Raw genomic sequence first — 22,657 nt, forward strand, 5'->3', positions numbered from 1 at the left:
TGATTCAATGCCCTGATTGGAGGAAGCCGGATTCCTCATTTTAGACCCAGGAAGAGGCTTTTTGATGGGCGGAGGAAACTGGAGCTGCTGTGAAGATTAAAATGTAAGGTTTTTTTTTTCTCAACAGGAGTGAAATGTAAATTTTGATGAATTAAAGTGCCCCTGTTTTTAATCAAATTTTTAAAAACCGGGCACTTTAGCATCAAAATTGACATTCATTTTAAGCATTAGCAAAGGCAATACAATTGTAGCATTAGACTTATTAGCTGTTGTAACATTGTATGTTTATAGATTTGCTTGTCCTGAGGGGGGGGAAATAAATCAGATGCAGGTACGTGAAATGTGCATTATTCTCATTTTTGGGATTTCACTTGACCGGATGTGGGCCACAAGATATTTGTATTCTATGTACTTCATAGCTGTAGGCTATATGTTTTTTTACAGTTAAACATTTAAAAGATTGTATAAAATATATTGCAAGTAGATTTTTTTTTTTTTTTTTTTAATTGGGTCCTGGTGTCCATTTTTTAAATTATTGATGTAATGTTCTCTTAAACAATATCTACTTTTAGAAGTTAAATTTCAGTCATATGGAGATTATATTTTAGTCCCTGTAATGAATCCGTTTTTAGGGTTGGAGTTAGTTTTCAGTTATCCATAAAATTAGCAAAATCTCAACACACAGAATACAAAAAAAAGTGATTTGTAGTGTTATTTTTATATTTTAAAAGGTAAGGCATAATATCTGAACTAATTTCTAAATATTGCAAGCAAACGTACGTTATGGTTCAATTCACCTTTGCATACAAACTAAAAAGAATTCTAGACCAGTTATAATTCAAATTAACAAATACAACTTAGAAAGCACAAATCATTTTCAAATAAGGAAATTAAATAATTAATTACATATCATCGAATATAAAGTCCTACAAAATGCTTATTTCCATAAGGGTTGTTTAAAGGAACATGAGAAAGAGACTTATATGTGCATATTAAATTGTAATTACTAATTTATTATTATTTAAAGGGATACTGAACCCAAATTTTTTCTTTCGTGATTCTGATAGAGCATCACATGTTAAGCAAATTTCTAATTTACTATTATCATCAATTTTTCTTCGTTCTATTGCTATCTTTATATTAAAAAGAAGGCATCTAAGCTTTTTTTTCTTGGTTCAGACTCTGGACAGCAGTTTTTGATTGGTGGATGAATTTATCCACCAATCAGCAATGACAACCTAGGTTGTTCACCAAAAATGGGCCGACATCTAAACTTACATTCTTGCATTTCAAATAAAGATTCCAAGCGAATTAAGAAAATTTGATAATAGGAGTAAATTAGAAAGTTGCTTAAAATGTCATGCTCTATCTGAATCACGAAAGAAAAAAATTGGGTTCAGTGTCCCTTTAACATTAATACAAATGAAGATACTTTTAAAAACAATTATAATTCTTACTGTCATGATACACTCATGAGGAGTAGTTATTACCTGGGCTGGCCACCCAGGAGAGGTGGTGTGGTTTCCCAGCAATGCCAGGGTTAACTTGATCTGTTTGTCTCCTATAGTGCATTGATCCAGCAAGAGAGTGCCCTCCACAAGGGAAATTACAGCAGCTGATACTAAGTGCAGCTGTGGGCGAACAAATGCAGAGAGTGTGCAAAACAGGCAGCTCTGGTATTATGAACGGGGAAAGACTAGGGTTCAGCTAGACATAGGGCCTCAGCGTAGGCTGACCCCCTATCTCCACCATCTTAAAGAGGGAGGTGTCATGATACACTCATGCGGAGTAGTTAATACATGGACTGGTTTCCCAGCAATGCAAGGATTAACTTGATCAGTTTGTCCCCTAGCCTGCATTGATCTAAAGACTCCCCCCCCCCCCTTCCTTTCCTCCTTCTCTTAGTACTGTTGGGTTTTTGACAAGACAAAGGAAAATTCAGGGATATAATTGAATGTACAGCAACATTACATCAGAACGTCACTAGGACAACATGTGAAAATATCTGAAGGAAGTATACACAAACCTTTGTGGAGCTTAGTGATATTTGCAAAGTGTAGGTATTGTGTTTAGTTTATGTCCCATTTTATTTTCAAGAACTTTATTTTTGCTTTAGTTCTGATTCTTTTTTTTCGCGTTTTTTTTAAATTTGGCATTGTGTAGCCTGTATTTGTCTTTTGTTATTAACAATATTAATAATCTAATTCTGTCTTTGGGCTCTAAGATCTGAATTCACACTCTGTAGAGATAGGGTTAAAGTCACATTACCTAATTGTTAGTTGTGTAAGTTATTGGGTTCCCAAGACACCCTTATTCAAAACTCTTGGTAGTGGCAGTAACGTTAATCTGGGGTGGTGGGGTGGTGTAGGCAGGATTTGGGGGTTAATTTGGTGTCCCTTTAGGTCCTTGTAGAGGTAAAGGTCTAAGAAAAACAGAGGCTGAGTGATATTAACCTCTTCATGCCCACACTCCCCCTATAGTAATGGCTGGGCAGATAGGCTTAATCATCACACACTGGTGGCAGCACTGGAGATATCTATAGTTTGTATTGCTATTTGTATTGCTAGGTGTGTTGCCCAGCAAGGTAATCTTAGTTCTAAAAGAAATGACATGCCTAATAACAGACATACAGTGCAGAGAAAGCACTGTATGTCTTTCTCTACTCTAAGTATTGAAGCATATAGAAAAATGCCTAAAGAGTTCCTCGAGTTGCTTTGTCAAGAAAAATAAATAACCTTTGGCAAAACAAAGGAGCAGTTGATCCAGGAGCTGCAACAGGCAGATCACATCACAGCAGAGCAAGAAACAGACACAGAAAGGGTTACTGTGTTACCTGTAACCCAAGAGCTTATACCTAATGCTGTTAACCCTGCAAGTGCCATGGAGTCTGAGCTACAAACAGCACTCAGGTATTTGGGGGATGCAGAATGGTAACTAAAACTGGAATTGACCCTCAAAGTAGCAAAGGAGAAAAGAAGGGAGAGAAAGGGAAGGGAGGCTCAAGGGAGACATGACCTGGAGGTTTTGCGGGTTAACATAAACAGTCTGTCTCCCTAAACCAGTGATTGTGGGGAACCAACAAAAGTGAAATCTCGCTTGGAGTATTTTCCCATGTTAGAAAAGGATACTGACTTGGAGGTTTTTCTGAGGGGCTTTGAGAAGGTATGCAGGCAGTATCAGCTTCCTCAAGAGCAATGGTCTCGCTATTTAGCTCATCACTCAAAGGGTAAAGCACTTCAAGCAAAGGGATTTTACCGTCCTTTCCGAAAAGCAGCCCTCAGATGACATATTCTGTGCAGCTGTCACCTGTAGTTTGCTGGACACTCCAAAATTTGTTCCAGTAGAATTCTGGAATAAGGTTAAAGCTTTTTATTAGATGGGACCCTAGTGTGTATGTAACCCCACCCTGCAGGGATAGCATATGAAAAGAAGAGGGGGAGAGAGATGGGACTTCTCCAAACAACTCTCCCATAGTTGTGTGTGCCCTAGATGGAGAATGTGTGGTCCCAACAGCTACAGTGACAAGTGAACCTGCTATACCTACAGAACATACAAGAGTAGGTGTGAACAGTGGGCTGTCTGGCCTGAGCTGTGTAAGGAATGCCCTTAGTCCCCTAGTTTGTCACCCTGAGTGGGCTCTAGATTTCGTCACAAGTGAGTGGGAGAGTGTGATATCCAGCAAGAGAGTGCCCTCTACAAGGAAAATTACAGCAGCTGATAGTAACTGCTGCAGTGGGCAAATTAATGCAAAGTGTGTGCAAAATGGGCAGATCTGGTATTATGAACGGGGAAAGACTAGGTGGTGTATGAAGGATTTGGGGATTAATTTGGTGTTCCTTTTGGTCCTCGTAGAGATAAAGGTGTAAGGGATACAGAGGCTGAGTGTTATTAACCCCTTCATGCCCACGCTATCTCCATAGTCACAGCTGGGCTGCCTGGGCAGATAGGCTTAGTCGTCACACTTCCCTTAATTTAAAAAATAATAATAATAATAGTAATAAAAAATAGTCCTTTTACAGACAATTGAAAACATAATTTCCTCCTTGGCCAATCTGCAGTAACTTCATGGCTTTCAAAGCTCTTTGGCACAAGTGCATAACATTGACACAAATGCATAACACAGGTATACCATAGCAAAGAGACTCTACCAGCTTTGCTACCATGTCCAGTGCAGGATCCTTTTGGAGCACAAATAGTGCCGTCAAATACACTGAGCGCATGCCACTGGCAGCATTTATATTTAAAAATTTTAATTGTAATAAACAAAACAAAACGCTACATGCAGGTATAGTGATGGCTATAAGCAGGAAGGACTTTTTCATGGTTGTTATAGCAACAGCTGAGCTACATACAATGGACAATGGGACAGAGCTCAGAATTTCGAAATGTCCCTCTCAAATAGGGACAGTTAAGAGGTCTTCTTTAACATATTTCAACAAGGTAGGCTTGCTTTTACATCACAACCCAGACTAACATGACATATCAATGAAACAAAACCAAAAATGCACAAAACTTTGAAAACCAATCTAAAAAAAAGTTTTACAATAAAATAAACCAATATGTCTATCATAAAGTGGCACCAAATTTTACACCTTGTAATTTCTCCATCTAAAATACACACAAAAGTAACATGAAATCACAAGTCAATTCCCTGTACCACTTTAGTCTCTTAATAAAAACAAATACATAAATAAATGCAGCAAGGATAGGACTCTCATTTACTTGACCAATTTTCTTTAATATAAATTACAGACGTGGGGGGAACCTGGAAAATTGCTACATTGCTTTCACACCCCTTTACAAGTTTCAATATTGAGCTGATTTCTTAAGAAGTCAACGGAAACAGAACATAGAGGTTTGGTGTTACACTATAGCTATACTGCACAGGATCCTTAGATTGTATTCACTGGTTTCATAGATTGGAACTTTTACGAGAAGACAAATTGTTTAACATTACATACTTGCGCAAAAGTAAAATGCTCTGATACACTTGGCATGCTAAGGGGTTAAACACATAGCTTAAACACCAGTATGCCTCTTTAAAGGGACACTGAACCCAATTTTTTTCTTTTGTGATTCAGATAGAGCATGCAATTTTAAGCAACTTTTCTAATTTACTCCTATTATCACATTTTCTTCATTCTCTTGGTATGTTTATTTGAAAAGCAACAATGTAAGTTTAGATGCCGGCCCATTTTTGGTGAACAACCTGGGCTGTCCTTGCTGATTGGACAGCACAAATAAACAAGTGCTGTCCATGGTCTGAACCAAAAATTGGCTGGCTCCTTAGCTTAGATGCCTTCTTTTTCAAATAAAGATTGCAAGAGAACGAAGAAAAAATGATAATAGGCGTAAATTAGAAAGTTGTTTAAAATTGCATGCTCTATCTGAATAATGAAAGAAAAAAATTTGGATTCAGTATCCCTTTAATACAAGAGTAAAACAGTCTCACTTTCTTATTGGCAGCAGGAAAAGAACTACCTATGGATTTCAGCTACAAGTGTGTAAGTAAAGACTGCAACACCATAATCTGCTTCCACTTACTGTTTAGCAATATTCTATGCAACTTTGGAAAACATTGCAGCAACTGTTTCTCCTTTCAACAAACATAGAACTAGATTCAAACTTTATTTAAGATTTTGAGATTTGGGGCAACATTAGGAAGTCTGAGAGCCCAAAACCAGACAAATTTATTTTTAGGTTAGGTCTTGAACCTGCACATTTTTTACTAAAACATTAAACTTGATCCACCCCAGCCATAAAGAAAGCAACATTCTGTGGGCACTACCAGTAAGTATTTATTTAAGAGTCTTTTTTATTTTTTGGACTATTTAACTCTATTATGGAAATAATAGTAGTAACACTGCTTTAAAATGTAGCAGGGTAATATAGGTTTTAGATAATGTACTAAAGATCTTCGCTTGCTGCCCTGGGTTAACCATTTAAACTACCCATTTACTATTTTTTATATTTATGTATCCACAATAAAGCCTAACTTTTAAACTGCCAGATTATAAATATGACAGAATAAGAGTCGCACTGAAGCATAATATTTTGGTTATTATAGAATTCATTGTCACAACAAATGTATTTTTTTAAAGGTAAAACATTTACTGAATAAAAAAATGAATGAAAAAAAAAATATGTAAACATACAAAAAAAAAATTAAGCAATAAACTTTGGTTCCTTACAAAAATACAATAAGTATACATATAAAGAGAAGAGAATAAAGGTGGATTAAAGATTCGGCTATCCTCTATTAAACCAAATTAAAAAAAACAGTGATTTCTAAAATACTACTAAAAAAAAAACATGAAAAAGCTAGACTGTATTTTAATCCATCCCATATTCTAAGACTCAACATTACCAAATAAAAATGCCCTGTCTGTAAAATAAAGATTTATGAGAAACTGCTTACTGTGGACAGTGGTTTAATCAGGAAGTAGCCATTATGTTTTTCGTATACAGTGCAGACACAGCACTCCCAAACAAGCCGAGATGTGTCTTCAGTTAGGAAGGAAGGATGAAAGAACACATACTATTATGTCCTGGTTTTCCTGACCCGAGAGGTCACCAGATTCTTAGTCAGAGCTATAAGAAAAGCCTGATACCAGAAAGCATTTACAATACTCTTCTTGTTCTAACAACACACATCTAGTTAACGCAAGCTGGTTTTCCCCCCTCTATCTCCCTGCTCTCTTCTCTCACTCAGAACATGGCTGTCTTATTCAGAGATTAGCAATTATTGTAATGAGACACTGTCGGATGAGGGTCAAATAGTGCTTCCTGCAGTTTACACATCTTGATTTCCTGGTAAACAAACTGAAAGGCAGGTGGAGCAGTAGGATTAGCTGCAAAGAGATCATGCTCACATCAGCAGAACTAAGCTAGGTGAAGTATGCAGTTTTAATACATTGCAGCATTTCGTTTAGCAAGGAACAATTTACAGCCTTTGACAGAAGGAAGGTGTTTTCAGGGTGGTGGCAGACAATGATTACACCGTGCATTATGGCTTAACAGTAGAGGTGCTGTTTTATGAAGGACACATTTGAACTGTCAGAAATGCACTTAGGAGGTGTATTTTACTATTCTTATCTAAGTCTTCTAATTTGCTAATGTAAAAGAGTGATAGAGTGTGGCACATAAAGCTACTTTATCACTGGAGTGAAGCACATCAGCTTGCCATTGTTAAAAATAACTGGCCATATAAGCAAAACAACATTCTAGGTTTTATCTTATGTAAAGTTGTGTGTGCAATATGCAAAATTCTGCATATTTCCAAGATGATACACAATTCAGGGGGCTCCCTACATGCTACACTTGCTTTCTGCATGTGTTATACAATGCAGTATGTTTGCCATAAAGTGATAAACTGCTAATATATGAATAAATAGTTTTCAAAAAACAATTGACAAGAGTAATGCAAATGGCTAGTCACAGTGAGTAAGTTAACGAATAACCCAGCAGGGATATACTTAAACTCTGCCCTCTTAGTGCTATCCGAGAACTGGAATTGAGTTGCAGTAAAGATAGTCTGTGGAGCCGTTAACGAGATGCAAAATTTATCAATTTCCTTATATGATTCCGAAATTATGTGAAATGTAAAAAAAAATTCAATTTCTTTCTATTATTAAATTTACTTTGTTCTCTTGTTATCTTTTGTTGAAAACAGATAGGTAGGCTCAGGAGCATGCAAATGTCTAAAACACTATTGGGTAGCAGTTTTTCAAGAATGCTTTTAACAATGTTATACAGTTTCAAAAGCACTAGATGGCAGTATTTTCACAAACGGCTGCCTTATAGTGTTACAGACGTGCACACTTCCTACCTATGCTCTTCAACAAAGAATGCAATGAGAACAAAGCAAATTTGATATTAGAAGTAAATTGGATCGCCGATCAAAAGCTGTTTTGGCGATTCTCCCACACTACAGGCCGGGGTTCGTTGGTGGCCTAGACGGCGACACTCCCAGACTTCATGGGAATGCCAGTAACGTTATTACGAACGCACATGGTGTCATCACAAAGGAGCAGAACCAAGAAGCATTGGTAGCTTGATGAAGGTAGGTTCTTCAAACCCCTCAATCTCATAAATAAAACGTTAAAAACAATACCCAGGGTTTTACTGAAGGGGTCTCTAGGGGGTTATCAAAAAAATATCTGACAGACCTAGAGAACCCCAATACACATTTTTTAGGTAGTGGTTAGCGCCTTTTTAAAGGGGCATTAAACACTAGCGGCTAGATTTAGAGTTTTGTCGGTAACGACACGAAAAGCTAACGCCGGCTTTTTTCTGGCCGCACCATAAAAATAACTCTGGTACTGAGAGTCCACATAAAGGCTGCGTTAGGCTCCAAAAAAGGAGCGTAGAGCATATTTAACGCAGCTTCAACTCTCGATACCAGAGTTGCTTACGGACGCGGCCAGCCTCAAAAACGTGCTTGTGCACGATTCCCCCATAGGAAACAATGGGGCTGTTTGAGCTGAAAAAAAACCTAACACCTGCAAAAAAGCCGTGTTCAGCTCCTAACGCAGCCCCATTGTTTGCTATGCGGAAACACTTCCTATGTCTGCACCTAACACCCTAACATGTACCCCGAGTCTAAACACCCCTAGCCTTACACTTATTAACCCCTAATCTGCCGCCCCCGCTATCGCTGACACCTGCATATTATTATTAACCCCTAATCTGCCGCTCCGTAAACCGCCGCTACTTACATTATCCCTATGTACCCCTAATCTGCTGCCCTAACATCGCCGACCCCTATATTATATTTATTAACCCCTAATCTGCCCCCCACAACGTCGCCTCCACCTGCCTACACTTATTAACCCCTAATCTGCCGAGCGGACCTGAGCGCTACTATAATAAAGTTATTAACCCCTAATCCGCCTCACTAACCCTATAATAAATAGTATTAACCCCTAATCTGCCCTCCCTAACTCTTATTAAATAAATTATTCCTATTTAAAGCTAAATACTTACCTGTAAAATAAATCCTAATATAGCTACACTATAAATTATAATTATATTATAGCTATTTTAGGATTAATATTTATTTTACAGGTAACTTTGTAATTATTTTAACCAGGTACAATAGCTATTAAATAGTTAAGAACTATTTAATAGTTACCTAGTTAAAATAATAACAAAATTACCTGTAAAATAAATCCTAACCTAAGTTACAATTAAACCTAACACTACACTATCATTAAATTAATTAAATAAAATATCTACAATTACCTACAATTAAACCTAACACTACACTATCAATACATTAATTAAATACAATTTCTACAAATAACTACAATGAAATAAACTAACTAAAGTACAAAAAATAAAAAAAGAACTAAGTTACAAAAAATAAAAAAATATTTACAAACATAAGGAAAATCTATAAGGAATGTGGCTGCACCTCACTGACGAGGCCCATAGGAGGCCGAAACGATCGTCTGGGGTTGTCATGTTCCTTGTTCAGAGGAGAATTGCCTGGTATTTCGGGGCTGGACTGACCTTACTTGGCGGGATCAGACTGATATACTTCAGGAAAGTTTTTTTCTGTGAAAAGCACACTGGTCTAAAAGAGGCTGCTTCCGGGTGGTAAATCGCCATAGAACAAGCCACTGAGCTGTTGTTCGTTCCTGGTAGAGCGCTTCTCTCTTTGTATGCAAATTATTATGACCCTGGGGAAGTCTCCCTATGGGTGATGGGGGAAACCAGACGTGGACTCCTTGCCCAGTGTGCTTAGAGGAATGTGGCTGCACCTCACTGACGAGGCCCATAGGAGGCCGAAACGATCGTCTGGGGTTGTCATGTTCCTTGTTCAGAGGAGAATTGCCTGGTATTTCGGGGCTGGACTGACCTTACTTGGCGGGATCAGACTGATATACTTCAGGAAAGTTTTTTTCTGTGAAAAGCACACTGGTCTAAAAGAGGCTGCTTCCGGGTGGTAAATCGCCATAGAACAAGCCACTGAGCTGTTGTTCGTTCCTGGTAGAGCGCTTCTCTCTTTGTATGCAAATTATTATGACCCTGGGGAAGTCTCCCTATGGGTGATGGGGGAAACCAGACGTGGACTCCTTGCCCAGTGTGCTTAGAGGAATGTGGCTGCACCTCGCTGACGAGGCCCATAGGAGGCCGAAACGATCGTCTGGGGTTGTCATGTTCCTTGTTCAGAGGAGAATTGCCTGGTATTTCGGGGCTGGACTGACCTTACTTGGCGGGATCAGACTGATATACTTCAGGAAAGTTTTTTTCTGTGAAAAGCACACTGGTCTAAAAGAGGCTGCTTCCGGGTGGTAAATCGCCATAGAACAAGCCACTGAGCTGTTGTTCGTTCCTGGTAGAGCGCTTCTCTCTTTGTATGCAAATTATTATGACCCTGGGGAAGTCTCCCTATGGGTGATGGGGGAAACCAGACGTGGACTCCTTGCCCAGTGTGCTTAGAGGAATGTGGCTGCACCTCACTGACGAGGCCCATAGGAGGCCGAAACGATCGTCTGGGGTTGTCATGTTCCTTGTTCAGAGGAGAATTGCCTGGTATTTCGGGGCTGGACTGACCTTACTTGGCGGGATCAGACTGATATACTTCAGGAAAGTTTTTTTCTGTGAAAAGCACACTGGTCTAAAAGAGGCTGCTTCCGGGTGGTAAATCGCCATAGAACAAGCCACTGAGCTGTTGTTCGTTCCTGGTAGAGCGCTTCTCTCTTTGTATGCAAATTATTATGACCCTGGGGAAGTCTCCCTATGGGTGATGGGGGAAACCAGACGTGGACTCCTTGCCCAGTGTGCTTAGAGGAATGTGGCTGCACCTCACTGACGAGGCCCATAGGAGGCCGAAACGATCGTCTGGGGTTGTCATGTTCCTTGTTCAGAGGAGAATTGCCTGGTATTTCGGGGCTGGACTGACCTTACTTGGCGGGATCAGACTGATATACTTCAGGAAAGTTTTTTTCTGTGAAAAGCACACTGGTCTAAAAGAGGCTGCTTCCGGGTGGTAAATCGCCATAGAACAAGCCACTGAGCTGTTGTTCGTTCCTGGTAGAGCGCTTCTCTCTTTGTATGCATAAGGAAAATCTTACAACAATTTTAAACTAATTACACCTACTCTAAGCCCCCTAATAAAATAAAGCCCCCCAAAATAAAAAATGCCCTACCCTATTCTAAATTACTAAAGTTCAAAGCTCTTTTACCTTACCAGCCCTGAACAGGGCCCTTTGCGGGGCATGCCCCAAGAAGTTCAGCTCTTTTGCCTGTAAAAAAAAACATACAATACCCCCCCAACATTACAACCCACCACCCACATACCCCTAATCTAACCCAAACCCCCCTTAAATAAACCTAACACTAAGCCCCTGAAGATCATCCTACCTTGTCTTCACCTCACCAGGTATCACACCGATCCGTCCTGGCTCCGATATCTTCATCCAACCCAAGCGGGGGCTAGACATCCACTGAAGAGGTCCAGAAGAGGGTCCAAAGTCTTCATCCTATCCGGGAAGAAGAGTAGATCCGGACCGGCAACCATCTTCTTCCAAGCGGCATCTTCTATCTTCATCCGATGAGGACCGGCTCCATCCTGAAGACCTCCACCGCGGACCCATCTTCATCCGGCGACGTCCAACTGAAGAATGACGGTTCCTTTAAGGGACATCATCCAAGATGGCGTCCCTCGAATTCCGATTGGCTGATAGGATTCTATCAGCCAATCGGAATTAAGGTAGGAATATTCTGATTGGCTGATGGAATCAGCCAATCAGAATCAAGTTCAATCCGATTGGCTGATCCAATCAGCCAATCAGATTGAGCTTGCATTCTATTGGCTGTTCCGATCAGCCAATAGAATGCGAGCTCAATCTGATTGGCTGATTGGATCAGCCAATCGGATTGATCTTGATTCTGATTGGCTGATTCCATCATCCAATCAGAATATTCCTACCTTAATTCCGATTGGCTGATAGAATCCTATCAGCCAATCAGAATTCGAGGGACGCCATCTTGGATGACGTCCCTTAAAGGAACCGTCATTCTTCAGTTGGACGTCGCCGGATGAAGATGGGTCCGCGGTGGAGGTCTTCAGGATGGAGCCGGTCCTCATCGGATGAAGATAGAAGATGCCGCTTGGAAGAAGATGGTTGCCGGTCTGGATCTACTCTTCTTCCCGGATAGGATGAAGACTTTGGACCCTCTTCTGGACTTCTTCAGTGGATGTCTAGCCCCCACTTGGGTTGGATGAAGATATCGGAGCCAGGACGGATCGGTGTGATACCCGGTGAGGTGAAGACAAGGTAGGATGATCTTCAGGGGCTTAGTGTTAGGTTTATTTAAGGGGGGTTTGGGTTAGATTAGGGGTATGTGGGTGGTGGGTTGTAATGTTGGGGGGGGTATTGTATGTTTTTTTTTACAGGCAAAAGAGCTGAACTTCTTGGGGCATGCCCCGCAAAGGGCCCTGTTCAGGGCTGGTAAGGTAAAAGAGCTTTGAACTTTAGTAATTTAGAATAGGGTAGGGCATTTTTTATTTTGGGGGGCTTTGTTATTTTATTAGGGGGCTTAGAGTAGGTGTAATTAGTTTAAAATTGTTGTAAGATTTTCCTTATGTTTGTAAATATTTTTTTATTTTTTGTAACTTAGTTCTTTTTTATTTTTTGTACTTTAGTTAGTTTATTTCATTGTAGTTATTTGTAGATATTGTATTTAATTAATGTATTGATAGTGTAGTGTTAGGTTTAATTGTAGGTAATTGTAGATATTTTATTTAATTAATTTAATGATAGTGTAGTGTTAGGTTTAATTGTAACTTAGGTTAGGATTTATTTTACAGGTAATTTTGTTATTATTTTAACTAGGTAACTATTAAATAGTTCTTAACTATTTAATAGCTATTGTACCTGGTTAAAATAATTACAAAGTTACCTGTAAAATAAATATTAATCCTAAAATAGCTATAATATAATTATAATTTATGTTGTAGCTATATTAGGATTTATTTTACAGGTAAGTATTTAGCTTTAAATAGGAATAATTTATTTAATGCCTGGTATTTCGGGGCTGGACTGACCTTACTTGGCGGGATCAGACTGATATACTTCAGGAAAGTTTTTTTCTGTGAAAAGCACACTGGTCTAAAAGAGGCTGCTTCCGGGTGGTAAATCGCCATAGAACAAGCCACTGAGCTGTTGTTCGTTCCTGGTAGAGCGCTTCTCTCTTTGTATGCAAATTATTATGACCCTGGGGAAGTCTCCCTATGGGTGATGGGGGAAACCAGACGTGGACTCCTTGCCCAGTGTGCTTAGAGGAATGTGGCTGCACCTCACTGACGAGGCCCATAGGAGGCCGAAACGATCGTCTGGGGTTGTCATGTTCCTTGTTCAGAGGAGAATTGCCTGGTATTTCGGGGCTGGACTGACCTTACTTGGCGGGATCAGACTGATATACTTCAGGAAAGTTTTCTTCTGTGAAAAGCACACTGGTCTAAAAGAGGCTGCTTCCGGGTGGTAAATCGCCATAGAACAAGCCACTGAGCTGTTGTTCGTTCCTGGTAGAGCGCTTCTCTCTTTGTATGAAAATTATTATGACCCTGGGGAAGTCTCCCTATGGGTGATGGGGGAAACCAGACGTGGACTCCTTGCCCAGTGTGCTTAGAGGAATGTGGCTGCACCTCACTGACGAGGCCCATAGGAGGCCGAAACGATCGTCTGGGGTTGTCATGTTCCTTGTTCAGAGGAGAATTGCCTGGTATTTCGGGGCTGGACTGACCTTACTTGGCGGGATCAGACTGATATACTTCAGGAAAGTTTTTTTCTGTGAAAAGCACACTGGTCTAAAAGAGGCTGCTTCCGGGTGGTAAATCGCCATAGAACAAGCCACTGAGCTGTTGTTCGTTCCTGGTAGAGCGCTTCTCTCTTTGTATGCAAATTATTATGACCCTGGGGAAGTCTCCCTATGGGTGATGGGGGAAACCAGACGTGGACTCCTTGCCCAGTGTGCTTAGAGGAATGTGGCTGCACCTCACTGACGAGGCCCATAGGAGGCCGAAACGATCGTCTGGGGTTGTCATGTTCCTTGTTCAGAGGAGAATTGCCTGGTATTTCGGGGCTGGACTGACCTTACTTGGCGGGATCAGACTGATATACTTCAGGAAAGTTTTTTTCTGTGAAAAGCACACTGGTCTAAAAGAGGCTGCTTCCGGGTGGTAAATCGCCATAGAACAAGCCACTGAGCTGTTGTTCGTTCCTGGTAGAGCGCTTCTCTCTTTGTATGCAAATTATTATGACCCTGGGGAAGTCTCCCTATGGGTGATGGGGGAAACCAGACGTGGACTCCTTGCCCAGTGTGCTTAGAGGAATGTGGCTGCACCTCACTGACGAGGCCCATAGGAGGCCGAAACGATTGTCTGGGGTTGTCATGTTCCTTGTTCAGAGGAGAATTGCCTGGTATTTCGGGGCTGGACTGACCTTACTTGGCGGGATCAGACTGATATACTTCAGGAAAGTTTTTTTCTGTGAAAAGCACACTGGTCTAAAAGAGGCTGCTTCCGGGTGGTAAATCGCCATAGAACAAGCCACTGAGCTGTTGTTCGTTCCTGGTAGAGCGCTTCTCTCTTTGTATGCAAATTATTATGACCCTGGGGAAGTCTCCCTATGGGTGATGGGGGAAACCAGACGTGGACTCCTTGCCCAGTGTGCTTAGAGGAATGTGGCTGCACCTCACTGACGAGGCCCATAGGAGGCCGAAACGATCGTCTGGGGTTGTCATGTTCCTTGTTCAGAGGAGAATTGCCTGGTATTTCGGGGCTGGACTGACCTTACTTGGCGGGATCAGACTGATATACTTCAGGAAAGTTTTTTTCTGTGAAAAGCACACTGGTCTAAAAGAGGCTGCTTCCGGGTGGTAAATCGCCATAGAACAAGCCACTGAGCTGTTGTTCGTTCCTGGTAGAGCGCTTCTCTCTTTGTATGCAAATTATTATGACCCTGGGGAAGTCTCCCTATGGGTGATGGGGGAAACCAGACGTGGACTCCTTGCCCAGTGTGCTTAGAGGAATGTGGCTGCACCTCACTGACGAGGCCCATAGGAGGCCGAAACGATCGTCTGGGGTTGTCATGTTCCTTGTTCAGAGGAGAATTGCCTGGTATTTCGGGGCTGGACTGACCTTACTTGGCGGGATCAGACTGATATACTTCAGGAAAGTTTTTTTCTGTGAAAAGCACACTGGTCTAAAAGAGGCTGCTTCCGGGTGGTAAATCGCCATAGAACAAGCCACTGAGCTGTTGTTCGTTCCTGGTAGAGCGCTTCTCTCTTTGTATGCATAAGGAAAATCTTACAACAATTTTAAACTAATTACACCTACTCTAAGCCCCCTAATAAAATAAAGCCCCCCAAAATAAAAAATGCCCTACCCTATTCTAAATTACTAAAGTTCAAAGCTCTTTTACCTTACCAGCCCTGAACAGGGCCCTTTGCGGGGCATGCCCCAAGAAGTTCAGCTCTTTTGCCTGTAAAAAAAAACATACAATACCCCCCCAACATTACAACCCACCACCCACATACCCCTAATCTAACCCAAACCCCCCTTAAATAAACCTAACACTAAGCCCCTGAAGATCATCCTACCTTGTCTTCACCTCACCAGGTATCACACCGATCCGTCCTGGCTCCGATATCTTCATCCAACCCAAGCGGGGGCTAGACATCCACTGAAGAGGTCCAGAAGAGGGTCCAAAGTCTTCATCCTATCCGGGAAGAAGAGTAGATCCGGACCGGCAACCATCTTCTTCCAAGCGGCATCTTCTATCTTCATCCGATGAGGACCGGCTCCATCCTGAAGACCTCCACCGCGGACCCATCTTCATCCGGCGACGTCCAACTGAAGAATGACGGTTCCTTTAAGGGACATCATCCAAGATGGCGTCCCTCGAATTCCGATTGGCTGATAGGATTCTATCAGCCAATCGGAATTAAGGTAGGAATATTCTGATTGGCTGATGGAATCAGCCAATCAGAATCAAGTTCAATCCGATTGGCTGATCCAATCAGCCAATCAGATTGAGCTCGCATTCTATTGGCTGTTCCGATCAGCCAATAGAATGCGAGCTCAATCTGATTGGCTGATTGGATCAGCCAATCGGATTGATCTTGATTCTGATTGGCTGATTCCATCATCCAATCAGAATATTCCTACCTTAATTCCGATTGGCTGATAGAATCCTATCAGCCAATCAGAATTCGAGGGACGCCATCTTGGATGACGTCCCTTAAAGGAACCGTCATTCTTCAGTTGGACGTCGCCGGATGAAGATGGGTCCGCGGTGGAGGTCTTCAGGATGGAGCCGGTCCTCATCGGATGAAGATAGAAGATGCCGCTTGGAAGAAGATGGTTGCCGGTCTGGATCTACTCTTCTTCCCGGATAGGATGAAGACTTTGGACCCTCTTCTGGACTTCTTCAGTGGATGTCTAGCCCCCACTTGGGTTGGATGAAGATATCGGAGCCAGGACGGATCGGTGTGATACCCGGTGAGGTGAAGACAAGGTAGGATGATCTTCAGGGGCTTAGTGTTAGGTTTATTTAAGGGGGGTTTGGGTTAGATTAGGGGTATGTGGGTGGTGGGTTGTAATGTTGGGGGGGGTATTGTATGTTTTTTTTTACAGGCAAAAGAGCTGAACTTCTTGGGGCATGCCCCGCAAAGGGCCCTGTTCAGGGCTGGTAAGGTAAAAGAGCTTTGAACTTTAGTAATTTAGAATAGGGTAGGGCATTTTTTATTTTGGGGGGCTTTGTTATTTTATTAGGGGGCTTAGAGTAGGTGTAATTAGTTTAAAATTGTTGTAAGATTTTCCTTATGTTTGTAAATATTTTTTTATTTTTTGTAACTTAGTTCTTTTTTATTTTTTGTACTTTAGTTAGTTTATTTCATTGTAGTTATTTGTAGATATTGTATTTAATTAATGTATTGATAGTGTAGTGTTAGGTTTAATTGTAGGTAATTGTAGATATTTTATTTAATTAATTTAATGATAGTGTAGTGTTAGGTTTAATTGTAACTTAGGTTAGGATTTATTTTACAGGTAATTTTGTTATTATTTTAACTAGGTAACTATTAAATAGTTCTTAACTATTTAATAGCTATTGTACCTGGTTAAAATAATTACAAAGTTACCTGTAAAATAAATATTAATCCTAAAATAGCTATAATATAATTATAATTTATGTTGTAGCTATATTAGGATTTATTTTACAGGTAAGTATTTAGCTTTAAATAGGAATAATTTATTTAATGCCTGGTATTTCGGGGCTGGACTGACCTTACTTGGCGGGATCAGACTGATATACTTCAGGAAAGTTTTTTTCTGTGAAAAGCACACTGGTCTAAAAGAGGCTGCTTCCGGGTGGTAAATCGCCATAGAACAAGCCACTGAGCTGTTGTTCGTTCCTGGTAGAGCGCTTCTCTCTTTGTATGCAAATTATTATGACCCTGGGGAAGTCTCCCTATGGGTGATGGGGGAAACCAGACGTGGACTCCTTGCCCAGTGTGCTTAGAGGAATGTGGCTGCACCTCACTGACGAGGCCCATAGGAGGCCGAAACGATCGTCTGGGGTTGTCATGTTCCTTGTTCAGAGGAGAATTGCCTGGTATTTCGGGGCTGGACTGACCTTACTTGGCGGGATCAGACTGATATACTTCAGGAAAGTTTTCTTCTGTGAAAAGCACACTGGTCTAAAAGAGGCTGCTTCCGGGTGGTAAATCGCCATAGAACAAGCCACTGAGCTGTTGTTCGTTCCTGGTAGAGCGCTTCTCTCTTTGTATGAAAATTATTATGACCCTGGGGAAGTCTCCCTATGGGTGATGGGGGAAACCAGACGTGGACTCCTTGCCCAGTGTGCTTAGAGGAATGTGGCTGCACCTCACTGACGAGGCCCATAGGAGGCCGAAACGATCGTCTGGGGTTGTCATGTTCCTTGTTCAGAGGAGAATTGCCTGGTATTTCGGGGCTGGACTGACCTTACTTGGCGGGATCAGACTGATATACTTCAGGAAAGTTTTTTTCTGTGAAAAGCACACTGGTCTAAAAGAGGCTGCTTCCGGGTGGTAAATCGCCATAGAACAAGCCACTGAGCTGTTGTTCGTTCCTGGTAGAGCGCTTCTCTCTTTGTATGCAAATTATTATGACCCTGGGGAAGTCTCCCTATGGGTGATGGGGGAAACCAGACGTGGACTCCTTGCCCAGTGTGCTTAGAGGAATGTGGCTGCACCTCACTGACGAGGCCCATAGGAGGCCGAAACGATCGTCTGGGGTTGTCATGTTCCTTGTTCAGAGGAGAATTGCCTGGTATTTCGGGGCTGGACTGACCTTACTTGGCGGGATCAGACTGATATACTTCAGGAAAGTTTTTTTCTGTGAAAAGCACACTGGTCTAAAAGAGGCTGCTTCCGGGTGGTAAATCGCCATAGAACAAGCCACTGAGCTGTTGTTCGTTCCTGGTAGAGCGCTTCTCTCTTTGTATGCAAATTATTATGACCCTGGGGAAGTCTCCCTCTGGGTGATGGGGGAAACCAGACGTGGACTCCTTGCCCAGTGTGCTTAGAGGAATGTGGCTGCACCTCACTGACGAGGCCCATAGGAGGCCGAAACGATTGTCTGGGGTTGTCATGTTCCTTGTTCAGAGGAGAATTGCCTGGTATTTCGGGGCTGGACTGACCTTACTTGGCGGGATCAGACTGATATACTTCAGGAAAGTTTTTTTCTGTGAAAAGCACACTGGTCTAAAAGAGGCTGCTTCCGGGTGGTAAATCGCCATAGAACAAGCCACTGAGCTGTTGTTCGTTCCTGGTAGAGCGCTTCTCTCTTTGTATGCAAATTATTATGACCCTGGGGAAGTCTCCCTATGGGTGATGGGGGAAACCAGACGTGGACTCCTTGCCCAGTGTGCTTAGAGGAATGTGGCTGCACCTCACTGACGAGGCCCATAGGAGGCCGAAACGATCGTCTGGGGTTGTCATGTTCCTTGTTCAGAGGAGAATTGCCTGGTATTTCGGGGCTGGACTGACCTTACTTGGCGGGATCAGACTGATATACTTCAGGAAAGTTTTTTTCTGTGAAAAGCACACTGGTCTAAAAGAGGCTGCTTCCGGGTGGTAAATCGCCATAGAACAAGCCACTGAGCTGTTGTTCGTTCCTGGTAGAGCGCTTCTCTCTTTGTATGCAAATTATTATGACCCTGGGGAAGTCTCCCTATGGGTGATGGGGGAAACCAGACGTGGACTCCTTGCCCAGTGTGCTTAGAGGAATGTGGCTGCACCTCACTGACGAGGCCCATAGGAGGCCGAAACGATCGTCTGGGGTTGTCATGTTCCTTGTTCAGAGGAGAATTGCCTGGTATTTCGGGGCTGGACTGACCTTACTTGGCGGGATCAGACTGATATACTTCAGGAAAGTTTTTTTCTGTGAAAAGCACACTGGTCTAAAAGAGGCTGCTTCCGGGTGGTAAATCGCCATAGAACAAGCCACTGAGCTGTTGTTCGTTCCTGGTAGAGCGCTTCTCTCTTTGTATGCATAAGGAAAATCTTACAACAATTTTAAACTAATTACACCTACTCTAAGCCCCCTAATAAAATAAAGCCCCCCAAAATAAAAAATGCCCTACCCTATTCTAAATTACTAAAGTTCAAAGCTCTTTTACCTTACCAGCCCTGAACAGGGCCCTTTGCGGGGCATGCCCCAAGAAGTTCAGCTCTTTTGCCTGTAAAAAAAAACATACAATACCCCCCCAACATTACAACCCACCACCCACATACCCCTAATCTAACCCAAACCCCCCTTAAATAAACCTAACACTAAGCCCCTGAAGATCATCCTACCTTGTCTTCACCTCACCAGGTATCACACCGATCCGTCCTGGCTCCGATATCTTCATCCAACCCAAGCGGGGGCTAGACATCCACTGAAGAGGTCCAGAAGAGGGTCCAAAGTCTTCATCCTATCCGGGAAGAAGAGTAGATCCGGACCGGCAACCATCTTCTTCCAAGCGGCATCTTCTATCTTCATCCGATGAGGACCGGCTCCATCCTGAAGACCTCCACCGCGGACCCATCTTCATCCGGCGACGTCCAACTGAAGAATGACGGTTCCTTTAAGGGACATCATCCAAGATGGCGTCCCTCGAATTCCGATTGGCTGATAGGATTCTATCAGCCAATCGGAATTAAGGTAGGAATATTCTGATTGGCTGATGGAATCAGCCAATCAGAATCAAGTTCAATCCGATTGGCTGATCCAATCAGCCAATCAGATTGAGCTCGCATTCTATTGGCTGTTCCGATCAGCCAATAGAATGCGAGCTCAATCTGATTGGCTGATTGGATCAGCCAATCGGATTGATATTGATTCTGATTGGCTGATTCCATCATCCAATCAGAATATTCCTACCTTAATTCCGATTGGCTGATAGAATCCTATCAGCCAATCAGAATTCGAGGGACGCCATCTTGGATGACGTCCCTTAAAGGAACCGTCATTCTTCAGTTGGACGTCGCCGGATGAAGATGGGTCCGCGGTGGAGGTCTTCAGGATGGAGCCGGTCCTCATCGGATGAAGATAGAAGATGCCGCTTGGAAGAAGATGGTTGCCGGTCCGGATCTACTCTTCTTCCCGGATAGGATGAAGACTTTGGACCCTCTTCTGGACTTCTTCAGTGGATGTCTAGCCCCCACTTGGGTTGGATGAAGATATCGGAGCCAGGACGGATCGGTGTGATACCCGGTGAGGTGAAGACAAGGTAGGATGATCTTCAGGGGCTTAGTGTTAGGTTTATTTAAGGGGGGTTTGGGTTAGATTAGGGGTATGTGGGTGGTGGGTTGTAATGTTGGGGGGGGTATTGTATGTTTTTTTTTACAGGCAAAAGAGCTGAACTTCTTGGGGCATGCCCCGCAAAGGGCCCTGTTCAGGGCTGGTAAGGTAAAAGAGCTTTGAACTTTAGTAATTTAGAATAGGGTAGGGCATTTTTTATTTTGGGGGGCTTTGTTATTTTATTAGGGGGCTTAGAGTAGGTGTAATTAGTTTAAAATTGTTGTAAGATTTTCCTTATGTTTGTAAATATTTTTTTATTTTTTGTAACTTAGTTCTTTTTTATTTTTTGTACTTTAGTTAGTTTATTTCATTGTAGTTATTTGTAGATATTGTATTTAATTAATGTATTGATAGTGTAGTGTTAGGTTTAATTGTAGGTAATTGTAGATATTTTATTTAATTAATTTAATGATAGTGTAGTGTTAGGTTTAATTGTAACTTAGGTTAGGATTTATTTTACAGGTAATTTTGTTATTATTTTAACTAGGTAACTATTAAATAGTTCTTAACTATTTAATAGCTATTGTACCTGGTTAAAATAATTACAAAGTTACCTGTAAAATAAATATTAATCCTAAAATAGCTATAATATAATTATAATTTATGTTGTAGCTATATTAGGATTTATTTTACAGGTAAGTATTTAGCTTTAAATAGGAATAATTTATTTAATAAGAGTTAATTAATTTCGTTAGTTTAAAATTATATTTAACTTAGGGGGGTGTTAGTGTTAGGGTTAGACTTAGCTTTAGGGGTTAATACATTTATTAGAATAGCGGCGAGATTCGGTCAGCAGATTAGGGGTTAATAATTGAAGTTAGGTGTCGGCGATGTTAGGGAGGGCAGGTTAGGGGTTAATAAATATAATATAGGGGTCGGCGGTGTTAGGGGCAGCAGATTAGGGGTACATAGCTATAATGTAGCTGGCGGCTCTTTGCGGTCGGCAGATTAGGGGTTAATTATTGTAGGTAGGTGGCGGCGACGTTGTGGGGGGCAGGTTAGGGGTTAATAAATATAATATAGGGGTCGGCGATGTTAGGGCAGCAGATTAGGGGTACATAGGGATAATGTAGTTGGCGGCGTGCGGACGGCAGATTAGGGGTTAATAAGTGTAGGTAGCTGGCGGCGACGTTGTGGGGGGCAGATTAGGGGTTAATAAATATAATATATAATAATATAGGGGTCGGCGGTGTTAGGGGCAGCAGATTAGGGGTACATAAGGATAACGTAGGTGGCGGTCGGCAGATTAGGGGTTAAAAAAATTTAATCGAGTTGCGGCAATGTGGGGGGACCTCGGTTTAGGGGTACATAGGTAGTTTATGGGTGTTAGTGTACTTTAGAGTACAGTAGTTAAGAGCTTTATGAACCGGCGTTAGCCCAGAAAGCTATTAACTACTGACTTTTTTCTGCGGCTGGAGTTTTGTCGTTAGATTTCTAACACTCACTTCAGACACGACTCTAAATACCGGAGTTAGAAAAATCCCATTGAAAAGATAGGATACGCAATTTACGTAAGGGGATCTGCGGTATGGAAAAGTCGCGGCTGAAAAGTGAGCGTTAGACCCTTTTTTGAGTGACTCCAAATACCGGAGGTAGCCTAAAACCAGCATTAGGAGCCTCTAACGCTGGTTTTCACGGCTACCGCCAAACTCCAAATCTAGGCCTAGGTTTTTCTTTGCATACATGTTTTGTAGATGATCCATTCATATAGCCTATACAGTTTTTTTGTTTAAATATATAGTTTATTTTTAAATAACATTGTGCTGATTTTCATACTTCTAACCAAGCCCCAAAGTTTTAGAAGTATACTAATGT

At 41.8% G+C, this 22,657-nt stretch overlaps 1 protein-coding gene across 9 annotated transcripts in view; it reads right to left on the bottom strand.

The window, feature by feature from the left end:
- Nucleotides 1–22,657, bottom strand: part of BAZ2B (bromodomain adjacent to zinc finger domain 2B) — an 842,173-nt gene that overhangs the window by 482,536 nt on the left and 336,980 nt on the right. For 8 of the 9 annotated variants that reach the window (XM_053698337.1, XM_053698343.1, XM_053698342.1 and 5 more), the window contains exon 1: nucleotides 6,419–6,714. The exons of the other annotated variant lie outside the window; for it this stretch is intronic. The gene's annotated coding sequence lies outside the window, so the exon portion shown is untranslated. Of the gene's footprint in view, nucleotides 1–6,418; nucleotides 6,715–22,657 lie in introns of those variants that run through there. 9 annotated transcript variants of the gene reach the window in all.

This window comes from Bombina bombina, chromosome 1 (assembly GCF_027579735.1).
Source record: "Bombina bombina isolate aBomBom1 chromosome 1, aBomBom1.pri, whole genome shotgun sequence".
Lineage (NCBI taxonomy): Eukaryota > Metazoa > Chordata > Amphibia > Anura > Bombinatoridae > Bombina > Bombina bombina.